Here is a 21,211-nt window from a genome sequence, read left to right on the forward strand (position 1 = left end):
CCACAGCCAGAAATGATGAAAATAAAGACTCATAAAACACATTCACAGGCGTCTGTGCATTTTGTTGCATGTGGGAAGCCCTTGGAAGAGCAACCCCAAAGAGAAAGAACTCATCTGACAATAAATGATGTACAAATTTATCTTTGATTTACTCACTGTCCTGTGTTCTCTCAGTTCTAATTAGTTCTTCATTGACATAATTCATCTTCACATAAAATATGAGATTCTTCTGAGTTTCGATGGCAGTTTTCTACTTTTGTGTGACCTCTTCAAGGAGAAAACACAAAGTTATCTTGGTCAATATAGAACCCCTATATTTATTCACTATTTTTAGTTAAATCTTTAACCATTTGCCAGAAAGAGTTTAGCAGTAAGAAAATAACTGTATGGCAACCGGATGTGTGTAGAATCAACTTTGCAAGTAACAAATAGTCTCAGCCAAAGATGATTTTTTTTCATGGAGATGGAACTGCTTGATTTCATTAACATAGAACAACAAAACTGTAGAAAATAAAGAAAGAATCTCCAAAGGGCGAATAACTATTTTTAAATATCATTCTTATGAGAACGACAACACTGGTTACATGGTTTAGCCAATGTACTTTCATGACAGGAGGCTGGTAAATCAGCAGGATATCAGCTAGTGAAGAAAGTTTTTCAAAGACATCACATAGCACCTTGGAATAATCTTCCAGATACTCTGAACAGGACAGCAATCATGTTGGACTGACTTATGATTTTTCTCAATCTTTTTTTAAAGAAAGGTGCTCCATGGGTTTCTCCTTTCCACTGAAATGGAAGACCATACTGGAGTCCTGAGCACTGCAGGTCCATGGTGAGATCTGCAGTAGAGTATCTGGTGAATGTAGATGACGTACACTCAGTGAGTGGATGCATCATCGCTCTCATCTGTGAGACTAGAGCTTATGTGTTGGGAAGAGAGTATAAAGACTCACAATATGTGAAAAGCCATGACAATCATTATTAGATTGCTGATTGATTATCTATATCTGGCCCTGAAACTCAAAGAGCTATAGCTGACCTGTCATTGCTGCCACAGAAAGTGCAAAGGAAGAACAAAGCTGGACCACAGTAGACACAAGGAATTGATGCAGAGATGGAAACAGAAAGAATAGATAACATCAGAGAAGGTTAATTTGTCATAACCCTGGGAAAGGCCTACTGGCTGGCACCTCTGGAAGTAATATGTTAAAAGCTTCACTGAATGTCTTCCAACTCTAAATTTTTAGGAGAGTTTAAGTTTACTAAATAAATAAATAAATAAAAAGTTTTGATAAGATATGCATTGTATATAGGCAGAAGGAGAGGGTAACTTTGTAGAATGGGAAAAAAAGTCTTTCACAGCTTAAGCATATACTCGAACAAGTCTTCCATCTTGCCTTCCTAAACAGACACTGACAATAACCTTAAAAAATAAGGCTGTGCTTTCTCAGGTTCTGAACCTTCAAAGAAGGTCTTTATAAAAAGACTTATTGTCTTGCCTCAAATTCCAGAAGGTACAGACAAAGTAATTTTAATGACACTATAAATCTAAGAAGTGAAAATACTCCTGTCATTTCATTATCTGCATGGGAAATATTGGACTTAAGATGTAAAAAGATGGAACTTTGGAAGCTCAACAGAAGCTAAAATTCTTTTTGTTAGTTGTTTTTAGGAGTACAAAGTAAATTAGAGAAGATATCATCTACTTTTAAGATCAGAACAGAGAGATGATTCCAGGAAGAATTTGTGTTTTCTTTTTTCAATAATAGTTCTGCTGTGAGGGTACAGGAATTTAAGAATCCTTATTAGGATCTTAACAGTGATCCATATGTAACAATGTAACACAATGCTTAATAAACATGATTTTTGGATGGCATCTTTTGTAAGATGAAAAACTGCAATGCTGAAGTCATCTCACTTTATATTTCCACTGAGCAAACATAAATGACATGAAGGGATTTCCTTTAGGTGTTCTCCCACAACTACAACACTTTATCCAAACATAACAAGGAAAAAAAATATATTCCTTGCTTTTGAGGCAAAACTGCCTGCTAGAGTGCACAAGCAATCAGTACCACTGTTAAACCATGACACTGTAGGTGGCATCACACTTGTAATGAACTCTGTCAGGAAATACAAGACAGCCACCACAGCCAGATACTGATACAACCATTCCATGCTAACTTGGAAATAAATTGGAAAAAGAAACTGGAGAGATGACAACACGGTCAGGATACAGAAGGGCTAACGCTTCCTGGAAAACATCCAGCATAGAAAGGAAATATGAAAACAATTCCCTCTAAGGACCACAAGATCTTGGGCTAATCAGGCAGAGCTCCTTGAAGAGAGGAGTGTTGGCTGAGAGAAAGAATTACAGACATCAATAGAGATAGGACAAGGAGTCTGCCACTGTGCAGTAGTTTCTACTTCTCTAGGTCTTGAGATCTTTGATTCCACTTCTTAGATTCTTTCCTTTCCTCTCTTAGATCGGGAATCACTGCAATAAAGGACCTCTGCATTTTTCAAGAAGGTTTTATTCCAAAACGGAAAACTGGAGAATTTTCCGCGCTATAATTTCAGATGGGAGACGTTTCCCCCTTGAATTTCAGCAATATAAGAAATCTGACAAAGGCATTGGAATTAGCCTTCAAGTGAGCCAAATAACTACTGTAAACTGAGGACACCTACAGAGAGCATGAATATTCAATAAAGTATTAATACCTGTAATATGATGTGGGTAGAGGATATAGGTTCACCCAACCCTTGCTGTACAAAGAGCTGACCTTTTATCTTTGGTGTAGAGGATTTAGCTCTCAATGGAGGTAAGCTTAACTGAAGTCTTCTATTAATTCAAAACTCTTTCCTTCATATGGATTCTTCCTAGAAAAAAAAAAAAAAAAAAAAAAAAAAAAGTTAAAAACTGGCACGTGAATGGACTCAAAAATCTAGGTTCATGGTTGTGGATGACAAAGGTTATCCCAGAAGCTGAAAGAAAAGGTCAAGAACTTATTGCTGATAATTTTTAGCAACCTTTGGCCTCATTCTGAGACATTACCTCTGCTTACTTTGAGAGAGTGGGATTGTGTTTGCCAAAGAAAGAAGAATTACAAGATTCATAGTCATGTAGAGTTGGCAGATTCTGTCCCTAGAAACAAACATTTTAATGAACTCTTCAATAACATTCCCATATTCAAAGTTCTATTAAAGGCACAACTAACTGCATGTCACAAATGTGACAATAAAATGCAGCCAAATAGAAACAGTTAAATATCAGCTCTGTAAACAGTAAAACAAATAGAATATTTTTAGTTCTTTTTCCAAACCACAAAACAGAATGGGGATTTGGTTGATAAAAAGCACTAATTATCTTGACTCAAGGAATCCAAGGATACCTCAGGAAATGCACATTATGAAAAAGGCGGTCTGCTCATATGCATTCTGGCAAGGTCTCAGCTTTTTGGCTGACTCGACTGAAGAAACCAGCATAATTAGAACTCCTGAATAAAGCTAGGTAATGTCAGGGATAATATTTCATTCTTCAAACAGATAAAGAAATAGATTGTGCTGTAAAGATAAAGCAGCAAGCAAATGAGGACACTGACAAATGTGATTGTGGGGAAACTTCAAATTATTCAAACTCCAGGAAGCAAATCCTGTGATTTCAGCTATCTTGAATTCAGAGAGGATTTATAAATAAAATAGAAAAGCTTGCCTGCTGCAGGCTCTTGGGATATTAGAATGCACAAACACTGCCACTCTAGCACAGTAAGGACATAAGCATTGTGCTGAGGCACAAAACCTTCAATTCCTTTCAGACACATTAGCTATTATCCGTACTGAAGTACTAACCTTTCTCACCTTTGTGCTTCCTTGGAAGGCATGGCAGGAGGCCAGTGAAAGGATGTCTTTCATGATACCAGAGTCTATTGCAAAACTCAAAGACTTTAGAGATTACAGCCATCATAACTAGTTCCACACACAACATGTCCCTAAGGAGCATGGAAAGTGGGGACAATAAAGGAGGAATGCAACAAAAACAGTGTGCAGGAAATGCCACAGTAAAAAGATGGGAGTTTGAAGAGATAAAAATGTTCCCTTAGAGTAACAGATGACCTGCTTACCCTCAGTTCAGTATTCAGTGTTTTAGACAGCCATAGTATGTTTCATAACCCCCCAAAAATAACCAGAATGAATCACACTGAGCTTTATATCTATACCTGTACTCAGGTCTTCTATGATCTCTGTTTTACATCCATGTCATCTGCCAAATACAATATCCTAGAAACAATACTGCTTGCTTCACCTTATGTTTTGTATAGAGACTACACAGTCCCTTTACTTACAGTGCAGAGCAATGACCCACTAACCGGAATTGCCTCAATAGGTACAGGTCACAGCCAGGCTTTCTTTTCTCTGTCCTGTCTCTGAATACAATTAGCAACATTCTCTGAAGTATCTGTTATAATGCACTCTGAAGTGGACTACTGTAATAGCATAAGCTACCCACTGGGGCACCTTTTTTCTCATCCACCACTAACAGAATTGGCTGTGCCCCAAAGAAAGACAGATACTACATTTTGCAGCTGGAGTTTGCAGGGAAGGGTTCAGATCTGCAGTGAAGTGCTCTTACAATCAGAAAATGCCCTTTCTCACACATGGCAACAGAAAGGTTATTTGGCAACGTTCCTCTCTGAAGTATTTAAGATTATTAATATGCTATGCAATACCTGGGTGATGTCCTAGTTTTCCTTCTGTAACTGTTATACTGTTACTAGGTGATATTCATCAATAAATGTTAATAGTTGAATCTTAAAGTAACCTAACAAACAAACAAATTAAAAATAAAATTAATTAATTAATTAATTTAAAAAAAAAAAAAAAAAGCATTCAAACAATCCACCTCATGTTTCTAAGAAATGCAGTCTCTAGCTTTAGTACTCACTCTCTGAAAGAGGTTAATGATGGTCAGGTTTGTTCACAATACAAGCCAAAATTTTCTACAGAAAATTTGAGTGAGTCAGTGTTACTTTTATAATAACCTTTCTCAATGATGGACTTATTCTAGTTATTATACATCTGGAGCACTTAGGATGCTAACCCTCAATGCTGGCATTTCCTGAGAAAGTCCAGTTTCATGGCACAGTCTTTGCCTTCCTAGTGCTATACACAGCATTACACTGCATGATATTCAAAAGTCAAGCACTTGACACAAAGCTCCTTCAGAACTGCTGTGGGGGGATGTAATAAATTCCAGAGATAGCCATGGGACACAAATATTTTTCCTCCACTATCCTGTCAATGTTTTCTAAACAAACAAAAGACTGGGGGCAAGAAGAAGAGTCATGAAAATAAATGGTACCAGGGAGTCTGTGGGTTCCAGTGATAACACTGTGATGTTTAATTACACTCACTGATAATTTCCAGAGGCAGCAAGCTCTGAAAAAACACACAGAGGCATGCACATGCACAGAGGAAAATCTTACAAGCTTGATAGATTATTAATGAAGATTTCCTATGGGGTTTATTCATATGGTATTATCTCTGCTTCAGAAGATGCTATGCTAAAAATTAAAGTTTTCACAAAGGAGTCATTAACTCTTCCGTGCTCATGCTAATCACTCAGGTCTTGAGAAGCAACTGTCTGCACCTCTCTCAGTTACTTGCCCTTGCTAAAACTGCTGTCCCACTCCACTTTTCCCTTTACTTTCACTGCACCTCCTTGATAAAGCACAGTTATCTTATTAACTGATTTAAAATATGCTCACAGTTTGCTGCTGAACAGAAAAGAACAAGTTGCATAGAACAAGTGAAAGTTATTCATCTCTGCTTTCCTTTGATGTGCACCAACCTGCATTCCCAGTCCCCGCCTACATGTCGCTCCTTTTCTTTCCAACTCTTACTCAAAATAGAGGCATAAGACAAGGAAAAACTGACTACTCAATCATGAAGAACTGCTCTTCATCCCATTTAAAATCAAAAACCAAAACAGAACCTTGAAGAGCAATTTTGGACTTTAAAAGAATGCATATTTTAAATAGAAGAGCTTGCCTGCTGCAGGCTGCTGGCAGATTTGAATGCAAGATCCATGTGTAGACTTTGTAAGAGTGGAGTAAACCACCTCTTAAACCTGATTTTGCCTTTGGGCTATCACATGACCATCACATGAATCTTATTTACATGACTCCCTTTGGTGGATGGCTTTTCACTTCCCTCAAATATCCTGTCTTCTCAGCTTCAAGCAAAAGATGTTTAAGAAACGAGCCCTGAATTTGCCATAAAAAAAAAAAAAAAAAAAAAAAAAAAAAAAAATGAGTAGGAGACACATCTGAAAATCTAAATATGCCAAAAATCAGAAAAGGATGTAGTACCGATGCTTCTGCAGCTGGAGAACTGAGACAACAAGGTAGGCAGTGAGTGGCTGCAGCACAAGACTGAGGGATAAAACTAGCACTAGCCCTCACCCATCTACTGTCAACCTTGTATCTGCATGTCACATCCCAAGTATTAAAGCTCAGAAAAAAAGTCTAAGGCTTGTTCAAGTAAACGTTCAAGCTTGTTCTCAAGCTTGTTCAGGTAAATGAAACAGATTTTGGATGAAGTTCCATTTGTAAAAGCACTAACCACAGTTCTTCCAGCATCAGCTATCCAAACCTCTTACTCTCAACAGAAACCTGTATCATTTTCAGAACTTTGTCAGTTCTTGAGATCAGTAGGTTTATTTGTTTAAGACCTTAAATATTGACTAAGAGATGAGCAAATGCTGAGTCTGTCAGTAAATCAATAACAATTATTGTACTAAAATGAAGGTTTTTATTACAGGTTTTCATATAGATTTTAACAGGGAGAGATATCTTGGATATTTCCTCTGAATTTGATTCTTTCAAAAATACTGAAAATATATTAAAATATATTATGAATCAAAGCAACTGACAACATCATGTCCAGAGTGTGAGGACTAACAAAACAACTAGAAATCTCGGTCTTCGATAAGAACTGTGACTTCAGTTGTGATTAGTGTAATTGTGTTGCAATTATCATAAAATAAGCATAATGAATATCAGATACTGAATGTTTCTCAAAATCCTGAATATTTCCTACCAATAGTATTATTTTATTTTTTTTTATTGTACAGCCACACAAAATAAAATAAAATAAAAACGAAAGAAAAACAAAACCAAACCAAACCAAAACAAAACAAAACATTTTAATCAAAATCCCACAACTAATGTTAGAAACCATGAGTTCACCAGAGGAAACTATGGTTAACTATAATATGATTTATAGTAGAGACAACGTTGCTTCATCCCTTATTCCTGCTGCTTCAGAGTTTTCCATCCATAGCAGTGATCCTTTCCAGAGACTGCATCTTTAGTTGGTGTCCCTGCAGCTGTTGTAAGACAATGAGCCTCATAAGTGAATTAAAAAAATAATAATGACAATAATAATAATAATTAAAAAATCTGCTTTTAAGCTGCTGCTGAAATACCAATGCAATATTGCAAAAACTATCATTCCATTTAAGAGGAGGCACATCTCTAAACTGTCTGAAAAATTGTTCCTTCATTTGAGCTGAAGAAAAGCAAGTGCCAATCACAAATAATTTAGTCTGTATAATATGTACAAAATATGTATTGCTTTGGGATTCCACTGCTAAACCATGTTCCTAAGCGTCATTTCTACATGTCTCTTCACACCTCCAAGGATGGGGACTCCACCACTTCCCTGGATAGCCTGGATAGCTTGATCATCTTTTCCATGACAAAATTCTTCCTGACATCCAATCTAAACCTCCTCTGATGCCACTTGAGGTGATTGCTTTATGTTCTATCAGCTGTCACCTGAGAAAAAAGACCGTCATCGTTCCTGCTGCAGCCTCCTTTCAGGTAGTCATAAAGAGCAATGAGGTCTTCCCTCAGCCTCCTTTTCATCAGACCAAACATCCCATAAGGAACTTCTTGTATGTTTTTTTTCCTAGTCCCTTCACCAGCTTTGTTTCTCATCTTATCATAGGTATATTTTTCCCTATTAAATGCTGTTTCATTGTCAAATTTAACTAAAATTAATTTTAAGAACTTATTTGTTTGAATACAAAATATATTTCATCTAAAATCTTGATACTTTTTCATAACATAATGGAAACCAAAATCTGAATTCATCCTTCCTCTTGTATTCAACATCATCTTGGTTATCAAACTAAAGAAAAGCTTTGTTTTAATCTGCTGAGCATTCAGTTTTTTCTTAGGATGCGCTTTCATGATCCACTCAATAGATCATGTAATGAATTTGAACTTAATATACCACAGTGACTTGATTGTTTGCTAAAAAGCATACACCATATCGCATTTTTAAAGTAGGATGATCAATTGGTGATATGGTCAATTTAGAAGTGCTTTTTTGAATTTGTCTTAAACCAAGTCATCTTCCTTGAATGTGGTATTGCAAATTTGCACAGGCTTTCCAAATAAGTCATATGTAGTGATGTGATAGAAAACAAGAAAGTAGATTAACTGTTTTAATGCCTGTAAGAATTGAGTAAATATTGATCTTTACAGTTTGGGCAATTTACAGACCCAAATAGTATTTACCCTCAACATGTTTTAGTGCTTCTGATACTTCTTAAAATCTGTCTTCTTCCATGCCCGCATAACATCAGTGAGTTGTCATCGTTCTGACTAGTACACTCACAGCTTCTTTATCATTTTCAATTAATAACACCTCCTGCTATAAAACAGAGGCTTATTTGTAAGCGTGTAAGCTTACAATTAATGCTATTACATTTCAGCCTACTTCCCTTGCTTCATTCTTCAGTTATTTGATTTGAACAAAAAATTCAAGGATAACACCACATTAACACGAGCTTTACTTCTAGATGTATCTGGTAGCCCCCATGGTAAGCACTGTGCACAAATAAGTTCTTGAAGTCTGCTAATTTCTTATCATTGTTCCAGAGACAAAGACAGAAAGAGAAGGAAAAGTAAAGAGAAGAGGAAGTGAGGGAGAAAAGGAAGGAAGGAAGGAAGGAAGGAAGGAAGGAAGGAAGGAAGGAAGGAAGGAAGGGAGGGAGGGAGGGAGGGAGGGAGGGAGGGAGGGAGGGAGGAAAGTTAAAGATTATAATGAGAAAATGTTGATGCATATGTTGGAGAAGAATATCTATGTCTCTTACAAAGCCAGTCTCTCACTTTTTTTTCTTTTTTTTCTTTTTTTTTTTTCCTGCACTGGAGTACATAGGATGAGATGACTGGATATGATGAGAAATAAAAAGATCTTTTGATATTATTAACATGTTACTTATACTTCTGTTAGAAGTCTCATGCTGATTGTGGTAGCATATTCTGAGCTCACAGCAGATCTTTATAAAAAGTGAAAACAAACATATTGTAAAACAATACATCTGCCATATTCATCTCTGTCCAAAAATATACACAACTGTAAAACAAAAAGCCATTGTCAGTCAAAACAAACAGCTTTTGTGTTTTTCAAAACGAATCATGGAATTCTGAAACAAGAAAAGAACAAGGAAAATAGAAATTATAACAATATAAGAGAGAGGGAGAATGAAGAGGAAAAAATGGCATTTTTTTTCACAATAAGAAAAAAAAAAACACATATTCAAACGCAAATGTAACTAATTTTTCAGTATAACTATGCCAAAACATTTCGTGTAAACTTTACTGAATTTCAATATAAATTCAGTTTTAAATATTTAATTTGTTGGAGGGCATTTTCTCAGTCAAAGGAAAGGTCACATTTTACAACAATTCTAGAAATCAGTAAGAGAGTCATGTACTCTTTCACCCATACTAAACTGCCAAAGGTGTAAATTCTTATCCAATCAACAATGGTTACAAACTGAAATTGTTAATATATTGACACTAAAAAGCCAATAAAATGCAGTTTTAACAAGACTAATATTTAACATTTCACCAAGTCGCAAAGAGGCTTTTAGAATTTTTCTTGAAGAGAAAATTCTGTACACTGTTTGGAAAAATTACAAAAATACAGAAAAGTATTAGAGAAGCCAGTTTTTACAGAACTGTTAGTTAGTTAGTTAGTTAGTTAGTTTGTTTGTTTGTTTGTTTTCTCCTTATATTGAAACTGTGCTTTTTTGATCATAAAAGGCAGACTCAATTTTATCAGTTTTCCTACATATTGTCCTTGTTCTGTTAGCATAATATATTTATGTTGAAAGATTTTTAAAAAGGGGATCAGTCACACATGCTCTTTAGCTAATATTTCAAACTGGAAATGATCTCAAATAAAGCTTTTATTATAAAACATTAAAACTGCTTTTAAAATAGATGCTACAGAATATTCAGCTTCAGAAGACAGCTCAAACTCCTTTTTGAGGTAAGCTTGCTTTTTTTTTTTTTTTTTCTTCAAATTCGGTAATTTCTAGGGAAAAAAAAAAAAAAAAAAAAAAAAAAAAAAAACAGTTTTTACCAAGATGGAAGAGCAGCAACAGCTGGGGGACATATTTATCTTTGGAACAAGACAAAGAATTTCTTACTAAGACAGGCACTGTGATGAGGCTGCCTTAAAATTTTAGGTTCCAACCTTCTGCCAACATTGTTTGCTATAAAGAGATGTAAAGTATCTCCTTAATAGAAGCACTAGAAAGCAATCTTTATAATTTCCCCAAGTCCAAAATAGCATTGTTTTGTTTCTAAAATAAAGGGAGATAGAACTCCAAAAACATGATCAGGTTCATATCATATCATAAAGGCAGTATCTATGGCATCTGGATAAACTACATGTGTTTAAGTCAGGTGAATATAGGTCAACAAGGCATTCTGGTTTAAACTCACTTAGTTCAAACACAATGCCCCATGAATGTGATTATTTTGCTTACAGATCTGTCTTGAGCTCAGAGGGAATGCTGCACAAGAGAGGCTAAATCCAATCAAAAAGGACAGCACTGCCTTATTTCTCTTCCTTTACCTGGAGTATCTAAGCTACTCGTTTTCCTGGGTGACAGAGGTACGTGTAGGAAACTTAGTAATTCCTACTAAAGTCCAATGGAATTTTCCCATAATACTTTACTCCTGCCCACAGTACAGCCACACCAACCTTTAAAAATATTTTTAAAGTAGTACAGCACAGCTACCTTAAGGGTTTCTAAATTAATTCAGAAGCTCATTTGCAAAGCTGCAGTACATTAAACCATGGTGGAGTTGTCTGTGAGTAACAAAAAAAAAAAAGAAAAGAGGTTATCAGGCTATAGTCATAGTACTCTTTCTTTATTTAAAATCCTGTTTACAATATAAGCCGCATGGAACAATGGATAATATGAAAGAACAGTGCATGAACAAAGTATTTTTCCATCAACTGCTGTTTTTTGTTATTTTATATATTTATTATTATTATTATTATTTCATAGTTTTTGTTTGTTGTTTTTTTCAGACAACTGTTTAAGTGCTAACAATTCTTATTCAGGGAGCATTATATGTGTTATAGGATTTCTGGCCTAACTGTGTACTTTTCAAAATAATTTCTGATTTATTGTAATTCATCCAGTATTATATGCTTTTTAAAGTAAGTAGATGGTCAGATGTTGTTTTATGAAATACTTAGTCAGACAATTTGTTCAACATTCAGAACTAGATTTGGATGAATATATATACGTATACATATTTTGATTGAAGAACACAATTGAAAATGTTGCTGTTTCAAATGAAAGACCTAAGTGATATGACTGTAACTGACCATTTTGTTAATTTACTCTAGCTACATTTACAGCTTTATAGTGCTAAACATCAGAAATGTTTTTTACATACAGCTAGCAAGTTTTATATTTTATCACAGATATACATGTCATCCCTTTTGTCAGTATCAATGGATTTACTGAGAATTAAGTGTTGACAGGAACAATTTCACAATACTGGGAATAATTCTGCAAGCTTCCACATATCAACAGAAAATGAGCAATATATTCTACTTGAAAATATTGTAGTTCAGGTGCTAAGATTTATCCAAAATTTGTTCCTCGAGTTGGCATGTTTTTTTTTTCATAGTTTTTCTGAGTATATTGTGTTTTATTATCTGGTTTTGAATGGATGTTAAGATTAGAAAAACTGCTGAGTAACACTTAATTTCGAAGCCATAAAATTTTAGTGGTCCCTAATGTACTTCTGGCAACCCTAATCCATGAAAAGAAATCTCTTCCAGAAATAGAACATAGCAGTGTAGATCCTCCCTTTTAAAGTCTCTCTACTATCAGGTATAGCTTATATATCTTACCTTGGTTATCAAATGGCAGGTTTCTGAGAAACAAAACTCACAGTTAAGTGAGTTTGAAAATTAGATAAATAAAAATTCCAGAGCCACCTTCATATGTACTGATTGTGATCGAATGACTGGAAGTTGATTGTCATAATATGAGAACGTCAGGGCTGGGGGTGTCAGTAGACCATAGCAAGTAAATGTGTTGTGCTAATTAGAGGATGAAGAGTTCATCTCTCCATCTGTTGAGAACTTGTGCTACATGTAACCTGGGACTTGATCTAACACAAGGTCACTGGAGTCAGCTGAGCAGTTTGTCAGGAGCAAAGATTCAAAATCCATGCTTCTACATTAGAGTAGGTTTCACCCATATGAAGCCATTTGTGAGTGTTTATATTCCATCTCTGCTAAGATTCCAGCCAAAATATAAAGAACAAATAGGGATGCTGTGTTTATAGGCTCACAGGCACACATTTTATAATCCTTAATAATACCATTAGTACGCAGGTAGATAAGATAGAGCAGCAGCATGTGGCACAAGAACAGCTGACAGTTGCCTGTCCAACCCTGTTTCCCATTTCTTATTATTTTTCCAAACTTAAATCAACTGAGTTTTGATTTCCTATATCAGGTGTTTGCACCACGCAGATCTCAACAAAGAAATTTTAGGAATAATTCACAGATCTCAGGGAGGAAAACATCATGCATTTCTTAAAAAGGATGAGCCTTAGAATTGAGACATAATAGTTACTCTTTCTGAAGGAAAAAAAAAAAAAAGCCAGTTTTAGCCAGTTAGTGTTAGTGTTTGAACACTAAAATATTGCCCTCATCATGGTTTTTCTTAGTCTTCTCCAATATAAACCTAGTGTTTCAGAGACTTAATTCAGAGAATTATTTGAGTTTGACAGCATTGATAATTACTCAGTCTGATCTTTGTTTTAGCCTCTAGAAAATAAGACCAAAAGATGTAAAAGCTAAAACTGTCAAAAGTAACCACTATTGTGAAGCACCTAATTTAAGAGCACATGAACTATTTAAGAGCATTATTAAAGGGCACATGTTCATGATCCTTCTGAACACTTAGCATTTCATAGGACTTTGTATTTTCAAAGCACAATTTTAGGTGATTTCACCTGCAGGTATGTGCTTCTGCAAATCTGCTCTTGGAAATAGCATGCTGAGCACACAGAATAAAAAACTAACTCAATTAGTGTCCAACTGTGAAAGAGCTGGACTTTTTGTTTTGTTTTGTTTGTTTGTATTTATTTATTTATTTATTGTTTCTGTTTGAGTTTTCTATGCTTTTAAAAAGAAGTAGATAGGAACATCATGCAGTACACAAACCTGATTCATTTTTAAAGCATGGTTTATCTTGTATTATCTTGTAGACAGTTAGCATGATCCCAAGCAGAATATAAATAAATAAATAAATAAATAAATAAAGTAGCTTGCAATTATAAGGTTAAATACCATCCCTGTAGTCAGCACAGGGCTTTTCAGAAATATAAAGTTACACCCTTATTGCCCTAAAACAAAAGCAAATTCTGTCAACTTCCACAACACTTATCACAGAAGTGTCTGTGAATTGACATGAGTGGAAGAGAGAAGAGGGGGAGGCCAAGGGACAAAGCAATGCCAGGGGTTTTAGAGGGAAGCCAAAAAGTATTAGTGAGATTATTAGTGAGATTTTGATGTTTGCTTTTTTTTTTTTTTTTTTTTTTTTTGTGAGTAATGAGGAGGTCTGTGTGAAAACACAGAGAGACACTCTCTATATCAAGAGAGTGATATATTAGTGAAATAAAGAAAAAAAATACATGAAAAGGAAAGACTGGGGAGAAGTTTAGGTGAGCTTCCTTAACATCTCTCACTAACCTTCTGTCTCTCATTCCAACTGATTTAATCTGTGAGAATCTCCTGTCCCCACAGACAGACTTACCTGCCTGCATCCCCCAGGCTACCTCTACAGTGGAAAAAAAGTGACTGAAAGTACTGACTCTAAAGCAGAGGGCCAGGACAGCTCCCATTCTTCACCCTGGAATCAAACCTTTACCTGACCTTTGGCTAGTAGGGCAAGATTCTCCCCCTCTACTCTGCTCTTGTGAGACTCCACCTGGAGTACTGTGTTCAGATCTGGGACCCCCAACATAAGAAGGTCATGGACTTATTGGAGCAAGAGCAGGGAAGGACTGTGAAGATGACCACAAGGAGAGGAACACCTCTGCTGTGAAGAGAGCTTGGGTTTTTAGTCTAGGGAAGAGAAAGCTCCAGGGAGAACTTTTTGTAGTCTGCCAGTACCTAAAGAAAAGACAAGGAAGTGCTTTTTACATGGACATGTAGTGATAGGACAAAGAGCAATGGTTTTAAACTGAAAAATGATAGAATTAAATTAGGTATAAGGAAGAAATTCTTCACTATGAGGGTGGTGAGGCACTGGAACGGGTTGCCCAAAAAGATGGGGATACTGCATGTATTCCACGCCAGGTTGGATGGGCTTTGGGCAAGCTGATCTAGTGGAAGGTGTCCCTTCCCTTGACAGGGTGGGTGGACTAAATCATCTTTACACATCTTAAAAACATCTTTAATGTTAAGGTCCATTACAGCCCAAACTATTCCATGACTCTATGATTGCATACTAGAGACTATCATTAAAGTTAATGGATGCCTTGATCATGTAGAATGTACAGGAAAGGAGCTTCACAGAATGATTATTGTTTCCTTTCTTGTGTACTTGGCAGTGGAGGTAACACCATATGTAACTAATACACAATAAGCCCAATGGGGGATACCTTCTGTCCGCAAAGAAACATGCAAGAGCATCTGTGATTCAGGTGCTTTCACACTGGTGTTTTGAGAAAAGCAAGATTGTCCATAAGGAAAACAGAACCCTTAAGGAGATGTTAAGGAAATAGTACTGCATGAGTACAAGCTCTAAATTCCTTTGTCACGTTTCTTCTGTGACTGTATGTCTGTATTTATTATCTCTTTCTACAGAGTTATCTACTGTGTTATGTATTACTAATTTTATATGCAGCAGAGCTCAGTAACTTTATTGTTACTGTGCTCTCTGAGAAGACCTTTGGGACCAAAAGATGCTATGGAGCTTAAGCACGCTAAACTGCCTATGACATGAGTGAGAGCTGCTTGCGAAAATGAGACAGAAGATGACCTCAATGAATACAAAATAAAACAACTTGAAAAGATGGTGTGTCTACAAGAAAGTGCATCATTAACTGGCTGTGTTACTTCAAAATATCCACAGGGACATATGCATGCATATATGGAAAGAAAAGAATGTTTAATGCATCTAGCCTTGAAAAGTCAATGAAAAGTTTTTTGTTTGTTTGTTTTTGTTTTCATACTTTAAGTAAACAAATTAAACAGGAAGTATGTGTAGTTTAATTTGTTGTTTTATTTTATTGCCTGTGAGAAAATTATAGATATTTGAAAAGGGTTCATTTTTTGAATAGAGTAGAAATGGTATATATTATAAAAATACTCCACACATATGCACTCTATGTTCTCTGTACAATAATGAACTAACCTCCTGTTCTCCATTCCACTTCAGTGCTTGGTCTTACAGCTCAATTTGCATGCATTTACATGTATTTCACCTGTGTTTTCTCTTCATCTACTTTAGCTTACCCCTATATGTTTATATGTTGTCTAAATGTATAGGATACAACACATATTTTCATAAAGACTGAAGAAAATTCTACAGATGTACAGCTCTGCAAGTCAGGATCAATTGTTCATCTCCCTCCAGGTACTGGTATTTTTTTTTTACAGCTTGAATAAACTTATTTTACTAAGAATTGCAATCTCTTAATGTGTGTCAATTCCTATTCTTCTGATTGTCTGTATTTTGCTATTGCTTACAATCCCTTGAATCAGAGCCCCATCTCTCTCAACACTGTATAAGCTTAATACACTGCATTTTTTCTTACTAATTTAAACTATAAGGTGGTAAGATTTTAAAGCAGTGGTATATGTTTTTGACCCCTATTTCCAAGACCTTATTTTTAGCTGCTTAAAACTGAGCCAGACTTTAACTGGGACAAAATTTCACTTGCCATTTCTAGACAGTTTAAGATTATTTTTAATGCTTCAGTAGATCACTCAAGTTATAAATTCAGAGTTCATATCTTCATTTTCCTCCTTATAAGTGTCAGCTGTCAGTGAAGGCACCAGGTGAATTTGGCATTCTGCAAACTATGATACCTTGGGACTTTCGCTGTCACTGCAACTGTTTTTATGCAAGATTTGCTAGATCCGAAGTTTGAGCGCATGAATATTTGTTTGAACAGAAGTTGTTAATTTCCTCATATCTCCAGTCTAACTCCAACTTATTGCACCCTCTCTCTTAAACTGGCTTCTGAGATGATGCAAACAAATTGGAAATGCAAGAGCGAGAAAAACTGAAAGGAGAAGGAATGGAAACTTTTGCAGCAGGCTCAGGAAGAAGGAGAAAGCCTGAAAACCAAGATGAAGGTGGAAGCAAGAAGGAAAAGACATTTGTGCTGAATGTGGAGAGGATGTAGTGAAACCTAAACTGATGAGGTGAGAGAGGGAACAAGACCTATCGGTAAGAACGAGACAGTGAAAGAGATAAACCAGGATTGGGAAAAAAAGTCTATCACAGAAGAATAAAAGGCATTAAGTAAGAGAGAATCTAGGAATGATTGGAGGAAAAAAAAAAAAAAAAATGGGGCTTCCAAACCTGGAGAAATAAGAACAGATATAACTTAACAAAAAGACTGGGAAAGGGATGAGACACTGAAAAATGAGAAAGAAATATGGATTATGAAAAAAGGAAGGGCCCTGGCAAGTAAGCCCATGAGGAAACAATGCATGAAGACTTTGTAATACAATACAATATCATCCAGGAACATAGCATCCTGCCCCCTCGAGATGGTCTGCAAGGTGATGACAGTTTGTTGTATTCCATTAGCAACTGTGTTAATTCAAGTGGGAAAAGTATCTTCAGATGTGAAGTGTCCAGCTCTACTAGTGAACCCAGAACTTGTCAAAACAAAACCGTATGTTCTAATTAGCTGAGTACTTGTTTATAGAATCATAGAATCATTTGACCTGTAAGATCATCAAATGCAACCATTAACATGGCATTACCAAGTTAACCACTAAACCATGTCCCTAAGGACCACATCTACATATCTTTTAAATACGTCCGAGGATGGTGACTCTACTTTCTGGGCAGCCTGTTCCAATGCTTCACAACCTTTCAGTGAAGACTATTCCCCTCATATCCTACCTAAACCTCCCCTGGTGCAACTTGAAGCCATTTACTATTGTCTTATTGTTTGTTATTTGGGAAAAGAGACTGAGACCCACCCCAGTAGAGACTTGTATTTGTAGTTGTAGAGAGCAATAAGGTGCCCCTGAGCTTCTTTTTCTCTAGGCTTGTAGTGGGTTTACGTGGCAAGGTTTTGGTAGCAGGGAGCCATAGGGGTGGTTTCTGTGAGAAAGATCTAGAAGCTGCCCCATGTTTGGGAAGGGCCCCATTGTTTTCCAGATCCGAGCCAATAAGCGATGTTGTTTTGCGCCTCTGTGAGAGCATATTTAAGACAGGGAAAAAACGCTGCACCACACAGCAGCTGGGAGAGTCAAGGGAGTGGGAGAACAGCCTTGCACCAAGGTCAGTGTAGAAGGAGGGGGAGAGGTGCTCCAGGCGCCGGAGCAGAAGTCCCCTGCGGCCTGTGGTGAGGACCATGGTGAAGCAGGATGTCCCCCTGCAGCCCATGGAGTACCACGGTGGAGCAGGGTTCCACGCTGCAGCCCGTGGAGGAGACCACAGTGGAGCAGGTGGCCCTGCACCGACGGAGGCTGCCGCCTGTGGAAGACCCCTGCCGGAGCAGATTCCGGGCCGGACCTGTAGCCCGTGGAGAGGAGCCCACGCAGGAGCAGGTGATCTGGCAGGAGCTGCTGCCCGTAGGGGAGCCAGGTTGGAGCAGTTTTCTCCTGAGGGATGGACCCCGTGGTACGGACCCATATCTGGAGCAGTTCTGGAAGAGCTGCTGCCTGTGGGAAGCCCACGCCGGATCAGTTCATCAAGGACTGCATCCCGTGGGTGGGACCCCACAGCACAGGGGACGAGAGTGACCGAGAAGGAGCGGCAGAGAAGAAGTGCTGTAGACTGACCATAACCCCCATTCCCCGTTCCCCTGCGCCGCTCGGGGGGAGGAGGTGGAAGAGGGTGGATGGGGGGGGAAGGTGCTTTTGTTTTTTTTTTTTCCCTTTGTTTTCTCACTTCTCTCGCTTGTTAGTTGTAGGCAATAAATCTTACTATCTCCTTATGCCGAGTCTGTTTTGCCCGTTACAATAATTATTGCGTGATTTTTCTCGTCCTTATCTCAATCCTTGAGCCCTTTTCACATATTTTCTCCCCATTCCTCTTTGAGGAGGGGGAGTGAGAGAGTGGCTGTGGTGGAGCTCGGCTGCCCACTCGAGCGGAACCACGACAAGGCTAAATAACCCCAGTTCCTACATCTGTTCCTCATAAGACTTGTTCTCTAGACTCTTCATCAGCTTCAGTGCCTTTCTTTGGACACACTCCAGCACCTCAACATCTTTCTTGTAGTGAGGCCCCAAACTGAACACAGTATTCGAGGTGAAGCCTCACCAGCGCTGTGTACAGAGGGACAATCACTTCCCTAGTCCTGCTGGCCACACTATTTCTGATACAGGCCAAGATGCTGTTGGCCTTGTTGGCCTCCTGAGCACAGTGCTGGCTCATGCACACCTGGCTGTTGACCAATACCCCCAGGCTCTTTTCTGCTGCAAAGCTTTCCATCCACTCTTCCCTCCGCTTGTAGCATTGCGTAGTGTTATTGCGCTCCAAGTGCAGGACCCAGCACTTAGTCTTGTTGAACCTCATACAGTTGGCCTTGGTCTATCAGCCCAGCCTATCCAAATCCTTCTGTAGATCCTTCCTGCCTTCAAGCAGATCAACACTCCAACCTAACTTGTTGTTGTCTTACAGAGGGTGAACTTAATCTCCACATTCAGATCATTGATAAAGATATTGAAGAGAACAGTCCCCAGTACTGAACCATGTGGGACACCACTTATGTCTGGCTTCCAACTTGTTTTAATTCTATTCACCTTTCCTACAACTAGTCTTTTAAAAGCCTAACATAGCTTTTGCAGTAGTAAATTATGTATTTTTAAAAGACTGAAGAAATAAATACTTGTAGATGAGAACCCACCAGGCATTTATATCTATATAGTGTATGAATTTTCATATAATGAAAATTCAGCCTCTTCCAACGTTGCAGCCACATACTGTTTTTTTAAAAAGATGCTGCCTCACTCACTGTCCCACTGGATTAATATTATGGAAATAAGTGACATTTATGTCCTAAAGAAGTCTCACATGCACAACACCTACTTCGTTTGTTACAGAATGGTAACAGAGCATGGCAGGGGCATATAAAGACTTCCTTCTGGAAAACTGCCTCTGTAACAGACTCTGTGCCCCACAGACTCTATTACACAGGAGCTACCATGTAATTGAAGGGCAACACAATCCCTTCTAATATCTTTCAGTCAAAATCTTTCAAAGAGACAGGGTGAGGGGTAGTGGTTTTCAATTGAAAGAGGGTAGATTTAGGTTAGATATAATGAACAGTGTGACCAGCAAGGCTAGGGAGGTGATTGTCCCCCTGTATTCGGCTCTGGTGAGGCTGCACCTCGAGTACTGTGTTCAGTTTTGGGCCCCTCGCTACAAGAAGGACATGGAGGTGCTTGAACAGGTCCAGAGAAGGGTGATGAAGCTGGTGAGGGGCCTGGAGAACAAGTCTTACGAGGAGCGGCTGAGGGAGCTGGGCTTGTTCAGCCTGGAGAAAAGGAGGCTCGAGGGTGACCTTATTGCTCTTTACAGATACCTTAAAGGAGGCTGTAGAGAGGTGGGGGTTGGTCTATTCTCCCATGTGCCTGGTGACAGGACAAGGGGGAATGGGCTTAAGTTGCGCCAGGGAAGTTTTAGGTTGGATGGTAGGAAGAACTTCTTTACCGAAAGGGTTGTTAGACATTGGAAAAGGCTGCCCAGGGAAGTGGTGGAGTCACCATCCCTGGAAGTCTTTAAAAGATGTTTAGATGTAGAGCTTAGGGATATGGTTTAGTGGGGACTGTTAGCATTAGGTCAGAGGTTGGACTCGATGATCTTGAGGTCTCTTCCAACCTAGAAATTCTGTGATTCTGTCTGTGAAAAAATTCTTAATGATGAGGGTGGTGGAACAGGGTGCCCAGAGAAATTGCGGATAGCTCCTACCTGGAAGTATTCAAGGCCAGGCTGGGTAACCTGATGTACTGAAATATGTGCCTGTCCATGGCCAGATGTTGGGCTAGATGGTTGTTAAAATGCCTTCCAACACAAACTATGCTATGATTCTATGATAGGCTAAACCCACATAGACACACCTCTCATAAGTTTATTTTTTTACAAGTAAAATACAAATATTTTCTTCTTTTCCATCCAGTTCATGAAAATACTATTTTTTGAGAGGTTTTGGCCATCTTCTGTTTCAGGACTTCACAACATTTCAGTGTCAAAGGTAAGATCTACATCTCTATTAATGACATAGTTTGGAAGACATTCACTAAACATTCTTGTCTCATTACTAACTTTCAATCTTTAATGACTTTGTTCTACTACAATCAGCAGCCTGTTTGATTACACTTTTGTCTGTTATGCTACCTCATTCAGGATTTATTTTTTTTTTAATTTGGAAACCTAAAGGTCTAAACTAGACCTTTTTATACCTAGTAAGAATAAGAATACCTAGCATTAGTACTTTTCTTTTTCTACATACCTGTATCAGCATGTGCTGAAGGAATTTGATCTTAGGAATTTTCTGCTTACTCCTTCTTATTTAATCTTCAGACCTTGTCACAGTGTGGGAAGATTTTAAACTTTAGATGGTCTAGAATATTGAGAATAACTTGCCAATAATGGTGTGTCTGTTATGGCATC

This window comes from Aythya fuligula, chromosome 3 (genome assembly GCF_009819795.1).
Source record: "Aythya fuligula isolate bAytFul2 chromosome 3, bAytFul2.pri, whole genome shotgun sequence".
Classification (NCBI taxonomy): domain Eukaryota; kingdom Metazoa; phylum Chordata; class Aves; order Anseriformes; family Anatidae; genus Aythya; species Aythya fuligula.